This window comes from Thermobia domestica, chromosome 1 (assembly GCF_964235325.1).
Source record: "Thermobia domestica chromosome 1, izTheDome1.hap1.1, whole genome shotgun sequence".
In the NCBI taxonomy this organism is placed as follows: Eukaryota; Metazoa; Arthropoda; class Insecta; order Zygentoma; family Lepismatidae; genus Thermobia; species Thermobia domestica.
In genome coordinates this window covers 352,079,758-352,094,806 of record NC_137454.1, presented here as the reverse complement: position 1 = coordinate 352,094,806, position 15,049 = coordinate 352,079,758, and the positions used below count along the sequence as shown (strand labels likewise).

General features: G+C 38.9%; 1 pseudogene across 1 annotated transcript in view; it reads right to left on the bottom strand.

The window, feature by feature from the left end:
- Window positions 1-1,336: 1,336 nt before the first annotated feature.
- The window catches only part of LOC145681878 (soma ferritin pseudogene), a 41,764-nt pseudogene continuing 28,051 nt past the window's right edge, over window positions 1,337-15,049 (bottom strand). Inside the window, exons 2-3 of the transcript XR_014130867.1 lie at window positions 4,887-5,114; window positions 1,337-1,615 (exon numbers count right to left, since the gene is read on the bottom strand). The product of XR_014130867.1 is annotated as a soma ferritin pseudogene (transcript). The remainder of the gene's footprint in view (window positions 1,616-4,886; window positions 5,115-15,049) is intronic.

Sequence of the window (15,049 nt, the reverse complement as noted above, 5' to 3'; positions counted from 1 at the left end):
CAAGCGCCACCACGCAAATTGTACGGGGGTCTTATTTATTTTTTAGCTTTTGCAAAATTTGCAGTACGTAACGCTACACAAACACCTGCAAAACACTATTATAACTGTTATGCTGCTTATCACAAACTAAAATGCCAAGTTTTTGTTGCGTTGACGCAAGCAGTTACAGCAGAAGTAATTTAAAAACTTTTAGCCCATGCTCGTCCAAATAAAATACACACTCGTTTAACTAAACCGACCTCCTTGCTCTATCTAGCGACTTTTCAATGAAACAAACCCTGATACACGATAGAAGCAGTTAAAATTTCGCTTTTTATTGAAAATCCCAGTTTTGCTTAAGTTGGTGCTAGTCTCTTGTTCTTCCGCACCCTTCAAATATTTGATAGTCCTGAATACAAATACAGTTACAATAAGAACGAACACTAGGACTTTAATATGCAATTGTTCTTCTTATATTTAATATTATTTTTATCTGCATTATGTCAAAACATACTCAGACACATAGGGCCTTATGCAGAGTCGTTCTGAAGCATTATTAGTTCCATACTAAAGAGTTCGACTAACATGTTTCCTGCAAAAGTAGGCTGTTAGTATAACGCTAATCATATGACAAAACGATTCTGCATACGGCCTATAGTTACAGATATTTGATGATGAAGCGTTGGACATGTTTTAGTGTGGCCCACGAGACGAGACGAGAAATAAGATTTTTTGCGTCTCGTCTTGTCCAGATTTTCCGAAAGATTTTATTCATCCCTCTAGATTTTAAAATTTAGGTACAAGATCTATGCCCTGATTTTTCCTTAATTTTATCCTCCCGTGTTACGAGAGGTCCATGAAGAGTGTGATATAACAATATTAAAATCATATTTATTATCGGAGTACATATTGTATAATTACTATGTATCTTTAAACGTTGATGAACGCTCTCCGTTATGTTCGTACCTTCCGCTATTACTTTATAGTTGTTATACTATGAATCATGTAGCACAGTGGTTGAAATCTAACAAGACACATTTGCGAAATCTCGGGATTCGTGTAAAATTCATTCAAATGTAAAGTTCTCCGCGACCCAGTGTGTATTGTATTAATTTTAGCGACCCATACCAGTAATTTTTCATATTTTTGGGCCTCCATATATCCGGAATTCAATCATACACTACTATAACGATGGACACAAAATTGCTTTTAGTTTCTTTAGATGTAACTGGACATGAATGTGGGCATATGTAAAACAAATTAGATCAAATACCAACAATCCAATTTTTATCCTTCTATTACAAATATTCAAACGATACGAACACAATTTACGAAGTATGCATACACATACACACTAATGTCGAAGTAAGGTACTATTATTTAAGACAACTCATGAAGAACATTCAATTTTCCTCAGATAGGGTTTTGTCTCTGATGTGGAGACCTTTTCCATCTTCTTGAGGAGCTCTCGATCATACAAATAAACTCCTGGTTTATCTTCAATTAGTCGAAGTGTGGTCACGTGTTCAGCGAACTCTCTTATGGCTTTCACTTGATCCTTGAGAAAATCTCCCAGAAACGTATAAAAACCGGGATCATCATGCTCTTCAGCTATTTTATGAATAACTAGCAACTTCTAAAAGATAGAAAAAAAGAGAAGAAAAAAGAAAGAGATAAAATAAATTTTTAAAATTATTAATGTGTGTTCAGACGTAGTTAGATTAATAAAAAATACGTACAGTATCTTCATTTTTAAACCCACTGATTTATATGGAAAATAATTTTTTCCTGTTTTTCTTCGAAATGAACTGGAACTTGAATGATTTCTCCTTCAAGTCTACAGTTTAATGTCGCTTGTTTTCATAAAATGAATTTGCATAATTTATAAATTAAACACTCCTTAAGAAGAAATGTGAATAACAAATATAGAAATTATTCCCTTATGTCAGTGTTTCCCAAGTGGTGTTTCGCGACATACTAATGTCTCGCGAAATTATTGAATTTAAAAATCATGAAGCTTTTAATAATTAATTAAAACGAATTTTGAGACGGACTATATTTGTCGTCGCCTTCAGATACAGCAGCAATGCATAGTACTACGTCCAGTAAACACATTACAAAAGCTTACAGGTTTTTTACTAATATAATTTATATTAGTATTAATACCAAGAAACAATTGAACAAATGTGTTGCAATGCCAGTGGGTTCAGTAAAATGTATTGTCAGTCAAAAAAGGTTGGGAACTATTGGCCTATATATATAACAAATAATTTTCACGAAGTAAGGGATATTTACGTTTGTTTGAAGAATAAATCTATAAATCAAACCCTTAGAAATTTCAGTTCATTTCAAAAGGATATAGAAAAATAATTCTTCATATAAATCAGTGGGTCAAAAAACAGAGAAAAAGAGAAAGTAAAAAGAAGGCACTGGTAATCAACATCATTAAAGTGGTAAGGATAAGAGCATTATAAAGATAAGTTTCAATAATAACAATTTATCTATCTACAGTGCAGTATATACAGTATTAATCGGCGAGACAGTGAGAGAGTCGTCAGCGGTTCCGGAGGAAGGGGAAAAATCGTGTGTTTGCGTGAAGAGGATTTTTTAACTTGATGTGTACTCTGGTTTTGGAACAATCAGTAAGACAAAAGATGTGTCGCCAAAGAAACGAGCGATAATTCGGACTCTGTTGAACTTGAATAGACGCGCGTCTTTTTGTTATAAAATTACATGGCGAACGGATTTTAGCTAATCTCAAGCGGTTATCGTTGAATATACACGGTTACAGGAGCAGTCTAATTAGCTAAATTAGAAATACCTAAATGATTTATGTCTCTACAAGCGACGTTTTCACATCGCCTCCGTGGCCAAGTCGGAAGAGCATGCGACTAGTTATCCAAAGGCTGGTGGTTCGCCCCTACCCTGGGGTGCGTTTTTTTAAAGTGTTTCTTAGACTCTCCTTAATGTAACAAATTACGCATATAGGCGATTTAACATATTTTGGTGGAATAATTTTGTTGTTCATTGGCGTTTCGTCGCGTCTCTGCCGCTGGTGGTATAATTTTCAAAACGGAAGTGGGGCGACCCGCGGATCGTCGCTGCGGGGTCGCCACTTTTTGTCGAGGTATCTCTAGTTGCCCATCGGTGGTCCTCCGACGCCTACGGCATGGGGGTAGGCTTGCAAACAAACTATAATATGGTTGAATCGCCCCCCCAACTTCAGCTGGCTCCCCCTACATTTTTGGGCTGGCTACCGGCCTGTCCGGGGATGGTGAAGAAACGATATCAGTGGGGCAGAGATCATCAGAATTGGACTGCAGATGATTGGGGAAAGGTAGGTTGATATTTTATTGGTTATTTGAGAGTAATAATACATAATTTAGATTATCATTTAAGTACAATTTCATAGATTGCAAATGCACAGATTACCTGTATCGTTGGTTACTGAACGGATTTTAATGTGATTCATGTAGACTTCAGTAATGTTAAAGATTTTGAAAAATGGTCATTTGACCACAGGTTGTATTCAGTGACGAGACCATAATTTCTATAGAAAAGGAGAACTCCCAGTATGTGTGAGGAGAACCGAAGGCGAAGCCTTTAAGGCATATAATATAAGACAAAGTGTGAAATATACAACACGAGTTGTCGTATGGAACCGCATTAGTGTGAAAGGAATGGGACGTCTCTGTGTAGTAGAACGAAACATGAACGCAGGGCAATATCAAAAAGTCATCACTGATGCCACAGTTCCTTGAATGGTTTCCATCTGGGACTCGATTTTTATGCACGATGGTGCGCCGTGGCACAAGGGTAAGGTTGTTTCCAAGACAAAGAAGCCAAAGTCCTTCTGTGGCCTGGAAACAGCCTAGATATGAACACCATAGAGTCTCTATGGGCCTTCCTGAACAAAGAAGTTACGGAGCAGTATCCAACTTCAAGAAACCAGCTGACAGATGTAATGAATAATGCATGACACGGTGATCCAGAAATAAAGAACTTTTGCTGTACGTTAATAAGCCAGATGCCAAAACGAATCCAGGCACTATGTCAAGTCAAGGGTTTCCACACAAAGTACTGAAATACTGTAACGGCACGTAGAATGTAGTGGAATATAAAATTATTCAGATATTAAAACGTTCACACACGTATTCTTTCTTTGATTTGCGATTTTCTTCAAATTTCACGTGAAAATCCTAAAATTGCTAATAGTTTGTCCACGTTTGTAGTGCAAAATGTTTATAAGTTTATTAAATTTGTAATCTATCGACAATGTAGAAGGAGGAGAAAGCTAGATAGAAATTCAGTAGCGGCGATAAAGGCCCCGAAGACTCTGTGGTGCCAGTGGTTTCAAAATTTAGGGATAGGGGACCTTCAAGTTATGGAACTCGAATCACATAGGGCTTGATGTTTAGTTCTGCAGGGGAGGAGTCAACCTAGTTTAGTTACCTCGGCAAACATTCCACCATTTCAAGGCTTGCAAAGCCCCCATTCCCCTAGAGATCTGCACGCGCCGGAATTTTTGACCCGAGCTCGGCGCAGCCCGTGAGCTTATAATGTGAGACCCGACCCCAGTCCAAAATATGTTTTAGCATTTAGGCCCGAGCTCGTGCGATGATCAAATGAGCCCTAAATAAGCCCGAATTACAGAAACTTAATAATTGATGTAAAATCATATTTCTATTTACAGCAATTAGAGGTTTAATTTTGCAGTTGTGCTTTAAAAGTTCTCCAGAAAGAACGGCCCAATAAATATCGTTGTACAGTATATTTAAAAAAGTTAGATCCGAAACGGCTGAGAAATATGGTTGTATATTTAAAAATGTACGGCCCGTGCCCGTGCAGACCTCTACTTTCTCCACAAATAAATCCTCGGCTATAGACAGTTAGATAATTGAACCTACCTCGTGCACGCTCTTTTCAAGGTTCATACCGAACTCCATAGCTTTTAAAGGCGTATTCCAACTCGAGGAGTCCGGAGGATCTGGTATTCCTTTCAAAACAATTCGACCACCACATCTGCTTATATAATCCAGCATGAGAAACGCGTGGTGACGTTCTTCACCAGACTGAAAGCGGAAGAATTTATGAAAACCTGGAAGCGCTACATCATCTTGATTAAAAAACTCAGCCTGGAAAAATAAATTTTAAATGCAAGTATTAATACTAATTTGAGGGGTGCGACCAAACGACTGAACAAGCGCCACCACGCAAATTGTAGGGGTCTAATTTATTTTTTAGCTTTTGCAAAATTTGCAGTACGTAACGCTACACAAACTCCTGAAAAACGCTATTATAACTGTTATGCTGCTCATCACAAACTAAAACGCCAAGTTTTTGTTGCGTTGACGCAAGCGGTTACAGCAGAAGTTTAACTAAACCGAACTCCTTGCTCTATCTAGCGACTTTTCAATGAAACAAACCCTGAGACACGATGGAAGCAGCTAAAATTTCGCTGTTTATTGAAAATCCCAGTTTTGTGTAGTTGGTGCTAGTCTCTTGTTCTTCCGCACCCTTCAAATATTTGATAGTCCTGAATACAAATACAGTTACAATAAGAACGAACACTAGGACTTTAATATGCAATTGTTCTTTTTATATTTAATATTATTTTTATCTGCATTATCTCAAAACATACTCAGACACATAGGGCCTTATGCAGAGTCGTTCTGAAGCATAATTAGTTCCATACTAAAGAGGCTCGACTAACATATGTTTCGTGCAAAAGTAGGCTGTCAGTATAACGCTAATCATATGACAAAACGATTCTGCATACGGCCTATAGTTACAGATATTTAATGATGAAGCGTTGAACATTATTTAGTGTGGCCCACGAGACGAGACGAGAAATAAGATTTTTTGCGTCTTGTCGTGTAAGTTACTTGTAGTCTTGTCCAGATTTTCCGAAAGCTTTTATTCGTCTCTCTCGATTTTAAAATTTAGGTACAAGATCTATGCCTTTATTTTACCTTAAATTTATCCTCCCGTGTTACGATAGGTCCATGAAGAGTGTGATATAACAATATTAAAATCATATTTATTATCGGAGTACATATTGTATAATTACTATGTATCTTTAAACGTTGATGAACGCTCTCCGTTATGTTCGTACCTCCCGCTATTACTTTATAGTTGTTATACTATGAATCATGTAGCATAGTGCTTGAAATCTAACAAGACACGTTTGCGAAAGGTCCCCTCGGGATTCATGTAAAATTCATTCAAATGTAAAGTTCTCCGCGACCCAGTGTGTATTGTATTAATTTTAGCGACCCATACCAGTAATTTTTCATATTTTTGGGCCTCCATATATCCGGAATTCAATCATACAAAACTATAACACTCGGACACAAAATTGCTTTTAGTTTCTTTAGATGTAACTGGACATGAATGTGGGCATATGTAAAACAAATTAGATCAAATACTGCTTCTCTGACACATGTTACCACCCCGGCCGCCATCTCGGATCCGCCATATTAGATTCAACTTTCAATTTTTCAAATGGGAATAGGTGCAATTAATACATCAGATTCATGTAGAATCTTCTCGGAAATCCATTGTAGTGAGTTTTATCGTAGCTTGTACCGTTTGCAAGGTATTGCATGTTAAATATCAGGCACCACGAATATTGAACCTAATAGATAGTTGTGCAAGGCCCCGTGTGTATATGTAATCTTTTACACCATTTATTGTTGACGAAATATTCTCTGAACGTACATACATACTCAGTCGGAAATGGTAAGTCTTCTTCCAAATGTGGTCGTAACTGGATTTACATTAGGAATTTTGATCGTGATGCAATACTTCTAGGGATACGCACGAGACTAAATTTGTGGCTGTCTCGTCTCGAAAATGTGCTGTAAAAGTGATGCCTCGACTCGAAAAATGTATATTTTTCTATTGAAAGAGCCGTGTCTCGACTCGAATTTTGTGAGGATAATCCTTTCTCGACTCGTCTCATGCATATGCCTAAATAATAGTATAACACGGAACTAATAACATTCACTCACATAGATGTAATGAGATTATGACACCAATGTTGTAAAGAGTTTGTTTATACCTACAGTATTTTTGTAGTTACAAATTGTTTCGATTTGTCAACATCAAAAACGTAAGTAACTGATATTACTCTGCAATGTCTAGTGACGAACAGGCTGGAGGGCTTTAACATGCAATATCTTGCAAACGGTACAAGCTACGGTAAAATTCACTACACCAACGAATTTCCGAGAAAATTGTATGCAAATTTTACGTATCACTTGCACCTATTCCCATTTGAAAAATCGAAAGTTGAATTCAATGTGGCAGATCTAAGATGGCGGCCGGGGTGGGTAGCATGTGTCAGAGAAACAGTACTTGAACCAATTTGTTTTGCATATGCCCACATTTATGTAGTTACATAAAAGCAGTTACGTGTCCAGGTGTTACAGTAGTGTATATTTGTAGTATAGGTATATGAAGGTCCATAAATATGCAAGGTACCAGTATGGGCCGCTAAAATTAGTACAATACACATTGAGTCGCGGAGAACTTTGCATTTGAATCAGTTTTACACGAATCCCAAGGGAACAACTCGCGAGGACTTGGGTGAACTAGTGTTGCCCAAGACACTCGAGAAATTTATCGTTCCGTCTCGAGAACAAGATGAAAATTGTCACATTTATCGATTTGCCCACGTTCTTTTCTATTCCCATAATCTACTCCTACACCATATTTGGTGCAATTATCTCTGAGTGACATCGCACCCTTCCCTCGTTAGTTGTGATATCCAGCAGGTCCGTAGGAGCATGTTATGGGGAAGGCACAGTTCAATTTGTTCTCTGACACACACACACAGACCAAGCTCAGCTGACGCATGGGTCGAAATAGCCCAGAGCGATCAGCAGTGTCTGGCCATTTTGAGCTCGGGCACTATAACAACTTTAAATGTGACACCGGGGCTTGCATATTCGGAAAGTAGCGTGTCTTCCTGTTCTCCCCATACCCACAATACTCGAGGGGCCCGTCGGTCACCGGAGATACGCGCCCCCACAAGTAAACAATTCATGGTTCTGGGCCGGTTTTCGTGACTTCTTGTGAGGCTCCTGCTGGATCTCTGTGGATTCATGCATAATGCGCACAATAAAAAAAAATGCGCAGCAGTGTCAAAAGATAAGGAGAGACCTAAAGATCTCCAGCAGAAGCCCCTCCAGCCACACACGGTGATCCGGGAAGTGACTACAAGAATATCGGGATTTCGATCGGTTTTAAGTCTTTTGTTAGAATACGTCTCACTTTGTGACATCGAAACCAACGTATTCGTAACCTACAGAGCCTGCCCGTTGTCTACATACCCATATCAACAATGGTACTCACCGATCAAAGAAGTAGGGAGTCAACAATGCATTGGGTGGAAATGCCCTTTACACTGTTACAAATTTCAGTTTTTTTTTTTTGGCTTCCTCGATGAAAGAAGGTGATCTTTATAGAGTTTGACCTCCTGATTCAGGATCTGTTATTAGTTTTGCTCTATCACCCACAGTTTTCGAGAAACAGTAAAGGTTAGTGTATAAAATAATATCCCAATATACCTTTGTATACACGACTCCAAAAGTGCATTACCACCTGCAATTCTCCTTTTCCTGCAATACCAGGCAACCAAAAAAGCTCGGCGCTTCGCTTGGTTACGAATTCGAAAGTCGTTGGACCAAACCTCAATTTTGTAACAAATATATCAATGTGGCAAACTGCTTATAAGAGAATAAAACAAATAGTTAAGAATGACAATTTTATTATCGTGACGGAGTTGGATGACATCAAAAGTTACAAAATGTTCTTACTTAAGCAGTTCAAACAACATGAATGGCAAGAAACATATATCAGAGGAAACCATTTCTCTCCTTCGCCCCCAAAAAAGAATCTCATAAAAAAGTTATATAATGCAAAGATTTAATATAAAAGCCCAAATCAAAATTTAAAAAGTTGACACCCGAAAGGCAAGAACAACTGAAACGAAATGAGTGCAATTGTGCACAGATATTGCAGACGTAAAATGAAGGAATACGGGTTACGAACTCCTCCAAACTTTGATCACAAAGTATCAAAAGTGCTAGTGAAAGAATGTCAGATGTTTGTAAAGGACATGGAGAATTGCAACATAATTTTGTGTATGGACAATAAGCAAAAATAAAGGAACACAGATTTTTTATGTTCTGCGGAAAAGGACAATTTAGTGGGCAAAATCCCCAACACAAAATTTTGAAAATTGACACGTGAAAGGCAAAAACAAGTGAACCGAATGATTTAAATTGTACACAGATATTGTAGATGTAAAATGACAAAAAAACGTGTTCCGTATATTCTTGCAAAAGAAGGGTTGGGTAAGGCAAAGACCCTCCAAACCTTTGATCACGAAATGTCGAAAGTGCTAGTAACAGCATGTCAGATGTGTGTAAAGGACATGAAGAATTGCAACATAACTTTGTGTATGGACAATACGCAAAAAATAAACGAACACTGTTGTTTTTCATTTTCTGCGGAAAAACTGTTTTAGGGTGCTAAAGAGCCCACCCCAAAATTTTTAAAGTTGACTCCCGAGAGGTAAGAAGAAGTGAAACAAAGTGAATGAAATTTGGCACAGATATTGCAGATATAAAGTGAAGAATTACGAGCTTCGTATCTTCCTGTAAGAAACGGTTAGGTGGGGCACGGACCCCTCGAAACCTTTGATCACGAAATATCAAAAGTGCTAGTAACAGTATGTCAGATGATTGTAAAAGACATGAAAAATTTGAACGAAACTTTTTGTATGAACAATAGCCAAAAAATAAACGAATACGCGTTTTTTATTTTCTGTGGATAAATGGTTTTAGAGGGCAAAAGCCTCCACTCAAAAATTTGAAAGTTGACGCAAGAAAGACAGGAATGTGCACAAGTATTGCAGAGGTAAGATGAGGGAATATGTGTATCGTATTCTTCCTGAAACAAGAAACTGTTGAGTGGACCGAGGCTTTGAGGGGCGAGAGGGGTGGACCAAAGCGAATGAGATTGTATGTAGATATGGGGTGTGTAAACTATGGACTTTCGTGTTTCGCATGTGTCGTCTCTGCATCCGATTTCTTTAAATTTTTCAGATGAACTACAACACAAACAGTATAGCGTTTTTTTAATAGTATTTCAGGAGGCACTTCTAACCCTTATAATGTTTTTGCGCATAAACAAAAATACGTGTCGATTTATTTCCAGTTTGCTCTTGATCTGCCAAATTTGAAGCAAAACGGATAGGGAAAACTGAGAAACACGAAAGGGCTTATTTCACATAGGGTGTATATAAAATCTACACACAATTTCATTTGCTTCGGTGCATTCCTTTCTGCGATATTACGGAAAAATTTACTTTTTTTCGGATGGGGCCTAGGCCCCATCACTTTTTCAGCAAATATTAAAACACGGTTCATTTAGTGTTTTGGAATATACGAGGTTTCGTTGCATTTCGAAATATTCTTTAGGAACGTCCGACATATGCTTATTTGCAATTTTGGTATTTAGTAATCAACGGTTTGTAAGGTCCGTGCCTCACTCAACCGCTTTTCTCCAGGATAATACGAAAATCAATTATCTCATCTTACATCTACAATATCTGTGCACAATGTAATTGAATTCGGTGCAGTTCTTCTTGCCTTTTGGGCCTCAAATTTAAAAATTTTGGGTGTGGCTTTTGCCTCCTGAAAACCATTTTTTAGCAGAATAAGTAACCGTATTCTTTTTTTTTTGCGTATTGTCCCTATACAATGTGTTGTTCCAACTCTTCATGTCCTTCAAGCACTTGTGACATACTGTTATTAACACATTTGATATTTTACGATCAAAGTTTTGGAGGGGTCTGTGTATCATCTAAACTGGTTTCTTCTTTCAAGAAAATAAAGAACGCGTATTCCCTCATTTTATATCTACAATATCGGTGCACAATTTCATTGACTTCGGTTAACTTCCTCTGGCCTTTCTGGCCTCAATTTAAAATCATTGGCTGGGGCTTTTGCCCCCTAAAACCGTTTTTCCGCAGAATATAAAAAACGGTATTCCTTTATTCTTTAGCGTCTTGTTCTTACACAAAGCTTTGTTCCAATTCTTCATGCCCTTTACACACATCTGACATACTGTTACTACCAATTTCAATATTTCGTGATGAAAGTTTTGGAAGGTTCCATGCCCCACCTAACAGGTTTTTTAGGAAAATACGAAGCACGTATTCCCTAATTTTGTCTGCAATATGTGTGTAAAATTTCGTTTACTTCTGTTCAATTTCTTTCCCTTGCGGCCGTCAACTTTCAAATTTTTGCGTGAGGGCTTTTGCCCTCTAAAACTGTATTTCCGCAGAAAATAGGAGACACGTATTCGTTTATTTCATGTGTAATATCTACCTGCCAAATTTTATCAGAATCGAAGTGTTGCACATCGGAAGAGTTGCTTGTTAGTAACTAATATTTCTTTAAAATTTTGGTGGCGCGGTGGCTCAGTGGTAGAGCTTCAACTCCGATGCTTGGGTTTCCATGTTCGATCTCAGCTCGCGCTGTGCGGACTTTGTGATGGACAAACACCGTGCACGTGTGCTTTCTCGGGATTCTCCCGTTTCCTCCCGTTTTTCATTCCACCATTTCACTCAATCCTCATCATCACCGACTCCTTTAGTCTAACCGAGGTAGATAGGGGACACTTGAGCGTGTTTTTTTCCTACTGCGCATGCGCAAACCCTTGACGCTGATTGGCTGGCGCAGGTCACGTGACCCGCCCCCTTGGCCACGCCCCTTGACGCTGATTGGTCGGTGCAGGCCACGCCCCAGCCACGCCCCTTGACGCTGATTGGCTGGCCACGCACCCGGCCACGCCCCTTCACGCTGATTGGTCGGTGCCGGCCACGCCCCTTCACGCCGATTGGTCACGCTCTTTTACGACCTCCATTTTAGGAGTATCTACTGCGCTGACTGGCTGGCAGCGGACCTCCGCTCCGTTCACGCCGATTGGCTGGCGCAGGACCACGCCGATTGGCTGGCACCGGACCCCGCCCCCTTAACGCCGATTGGCGGACCACGCGCACGGTCTTTTACGAGTACCGCGCTGATCGGCCGGCGCCGGCTCCCCGTCCACGCACATGCCACATAAGATTCGTTCCCTTTTATGAGCACTTTACGAACACATAGCAGAGCAGATATCACATTCTCCATTCACCTATTTAACATAGCACATATACCATAGCAGGGGTGTATTCGTTCCCTTTTATGACCACTTTTAACATAGCAGATATTACACAGAGACTACGAACACATAGCAGAGCAGATATCACATTCTCCATTCACCTATTTAACATAGCACATATAGCATAGCAGGGGTGTATCCGTTCCCTTTTATGACCACTTTTAACATAGCAGATATTACACAGAGACTACGAACACATAGCAAATCGATAACACATTCTCCAACCGCCTATTTAACATAGCACATATAACATAGCAGGGGTGTACCGGTACTTGTTCTCTTTTATGAGTACATTTTAAGTGGTGGGCTCGTCCCCTTTTATGAGCATTTTAACATAGCAGAGAATGGAGACCAATTTTTGACCTACTGCGCATATGCGCAGAAACATAAAATAAGACATGACACCCCCGTTCTGTTTTACGAGCATTTTATAGCAACATAATAGAGCAGACCGCAGATTGTTCCAGTTTAGGAGCAGACTACGTGTATGCGCAGAAACATAAAATAAGACATAACACCCCCGTTCTCTTTTACGAGCACTTTATAGCAACATAATAGAGCAGAGAATAAAAAAAAATAACAACACACACACACACACACACACACACACACACACTTGATTGCTTATGCGCAGTAAAATTAAAATTCTAATTAATTACACATTGCACGCATGCGCAGAAAAATTACACTAGACTACAGACTGTTCCAGTTGCAGTGCTGGTTCCGGTTCAATAGAGCAGACTACCTGCAACAAGCAGGTCACAAAAGACAATGACCTATTTTTCATCCCCTAAATAACATAGTATACACCCACACTTGGTTGCGTATGCCAAATCCGATTTAGTACAAATAACACGCATGCGCAGAAACATTTACATTTCCGATTCGACCATGCTGGTAAAGAATACCACACTTATTTCTACCAGGGTCTTATAGTTTATGTGGGATACGCCCTTTCTATGACAATTTTAACCGATTTGGATGAAACTCGGTATATGAGGGTTTTCGAACATGTTGATTACGAATATCATACTTATTTTTTACCTGGGTCTTATGGTTCATGTGGGATACGCCCTTTCTATGACAATTTTATCCAATTTGGATGAAACTCTGCATATGGGGGTTTTCGGACATGCTGATTACCAATACCACACCTACTTTTACCCGGGTCTTATAGTTTATGAGGGATACGTCGTTTGTATGACACTTAAAACCTAATAAGCCAAAAACGGAGCCACATATTGAGATGGTGTTTCCAAATCTAGTAATCGGTCATCAGGTACTACAAGTCCCAAAATAATGACCATCGAGGTCAAAGGTCAACATACTTAAAACCTAATCAGTCGAAAACGGAGCCACATATTGAGATGGTGTTCCCATATTTAGTAATTGGTCATCAGGTACTACAAGTATCAAAATAATGACCATCGAGGACAAAGGTCAACATACTTAAAACCTAATCACTCGTAAACGGCGCCTCATATTGAAATGGTGTTTCCACATTTAGTAATTGGTCATCAGGTACTACAAGTTCCAAAATAATGAGCATAGAGGACAAAGGTCAACATACTTAAAACCTAATAACTCGAAAACGGACCCACATATTGAGATGGTGTTTTCAAATCTTGTAATTCGTCATCAGGTACTACAAGTTCCAAAATAATGACCATCGAGGTCAAAGGTCAACATACTTCAAACCTAATCACTCGTAAACGGCGCCTCATATTGAGATGGTGATTCCACATTTAGTAATTGGTCATCAGGTACTACAAGTTCCAAAATAATGATCATCGAAGTCAAAGGTCAACATACTTAAAACCTAATCAGTCGAAAACGGAGCCAAATATTGAGGTCGTGTTTCCACGTTTAGTAATTGGCCATCAGGTACTACAAGTTCCAAAATAATGACCATCGAGGTCAAAGGTCAACATACTTAAAACCTAATCACTCGAAAACGGAGCCACATATTGAGATGGTGTTTCCAAATCTAGTAATTGGTCATCAGGTACTACAAGTTCCAAAATAATGACCATCGAGGTCAAAGGTCAACATACTTAAAACCTAATAACACGAGAACGGAGCCACATATTGAGATGGTGTTTCCACATTTAGTAATCGGTCATCAGGTACTACAAGTTCCAAAATAATGACCATCGAGGTCAAAGGTCACATACTTAAAACCTAATCACTCGAAAACAGAGCCAAATATTGAGGTCGTGTTTCCACGTTTAGTAATTGGTCATCAGGTACTACAAGTTCCAAAATAATGACCATCGATGTCAAAGGTCAACATACTTAAAACCTAATAACATAAAAATGGAGCCACATATTGAGGTCGTGTTTCCACATTTAGTAACGGGTCAACAGCAACTACATGTTCCAAAATAATGACCATCGATGTCAAAGGTCAACATACTTAAAACCTAATAACACGAAAACGGAGCCACATGTTGAGATGGTGTTTCCAAATCTGGTAATCGGTCATCAGGTACTACAAGATCCAAAACATTGACCATCGAGGTCAAAGGTCAACATACTTAAAACCTAATCCCTCGAAAACGGACCCACATATTGAGATGGTGTTTCCAAATCTAGTAATTGGTCATCAGGTACTACAAGTTCCAAAATAATGACCATCGAGGTCAAAGGTCAACATACTTAAAACCTAATAACTCGTAAACGGACCCACATATTGAGGTGGTGTTTCCACATTTAGTAATTGGTCACCAGCAACTACAAGTTCCAAAATAATGACCATCGAGGTCAAAGGTCAACATACTTAAAACCTAATAACTCGTAAACGAACCCACATATTGAGATGGTGTTTCCAAATCTA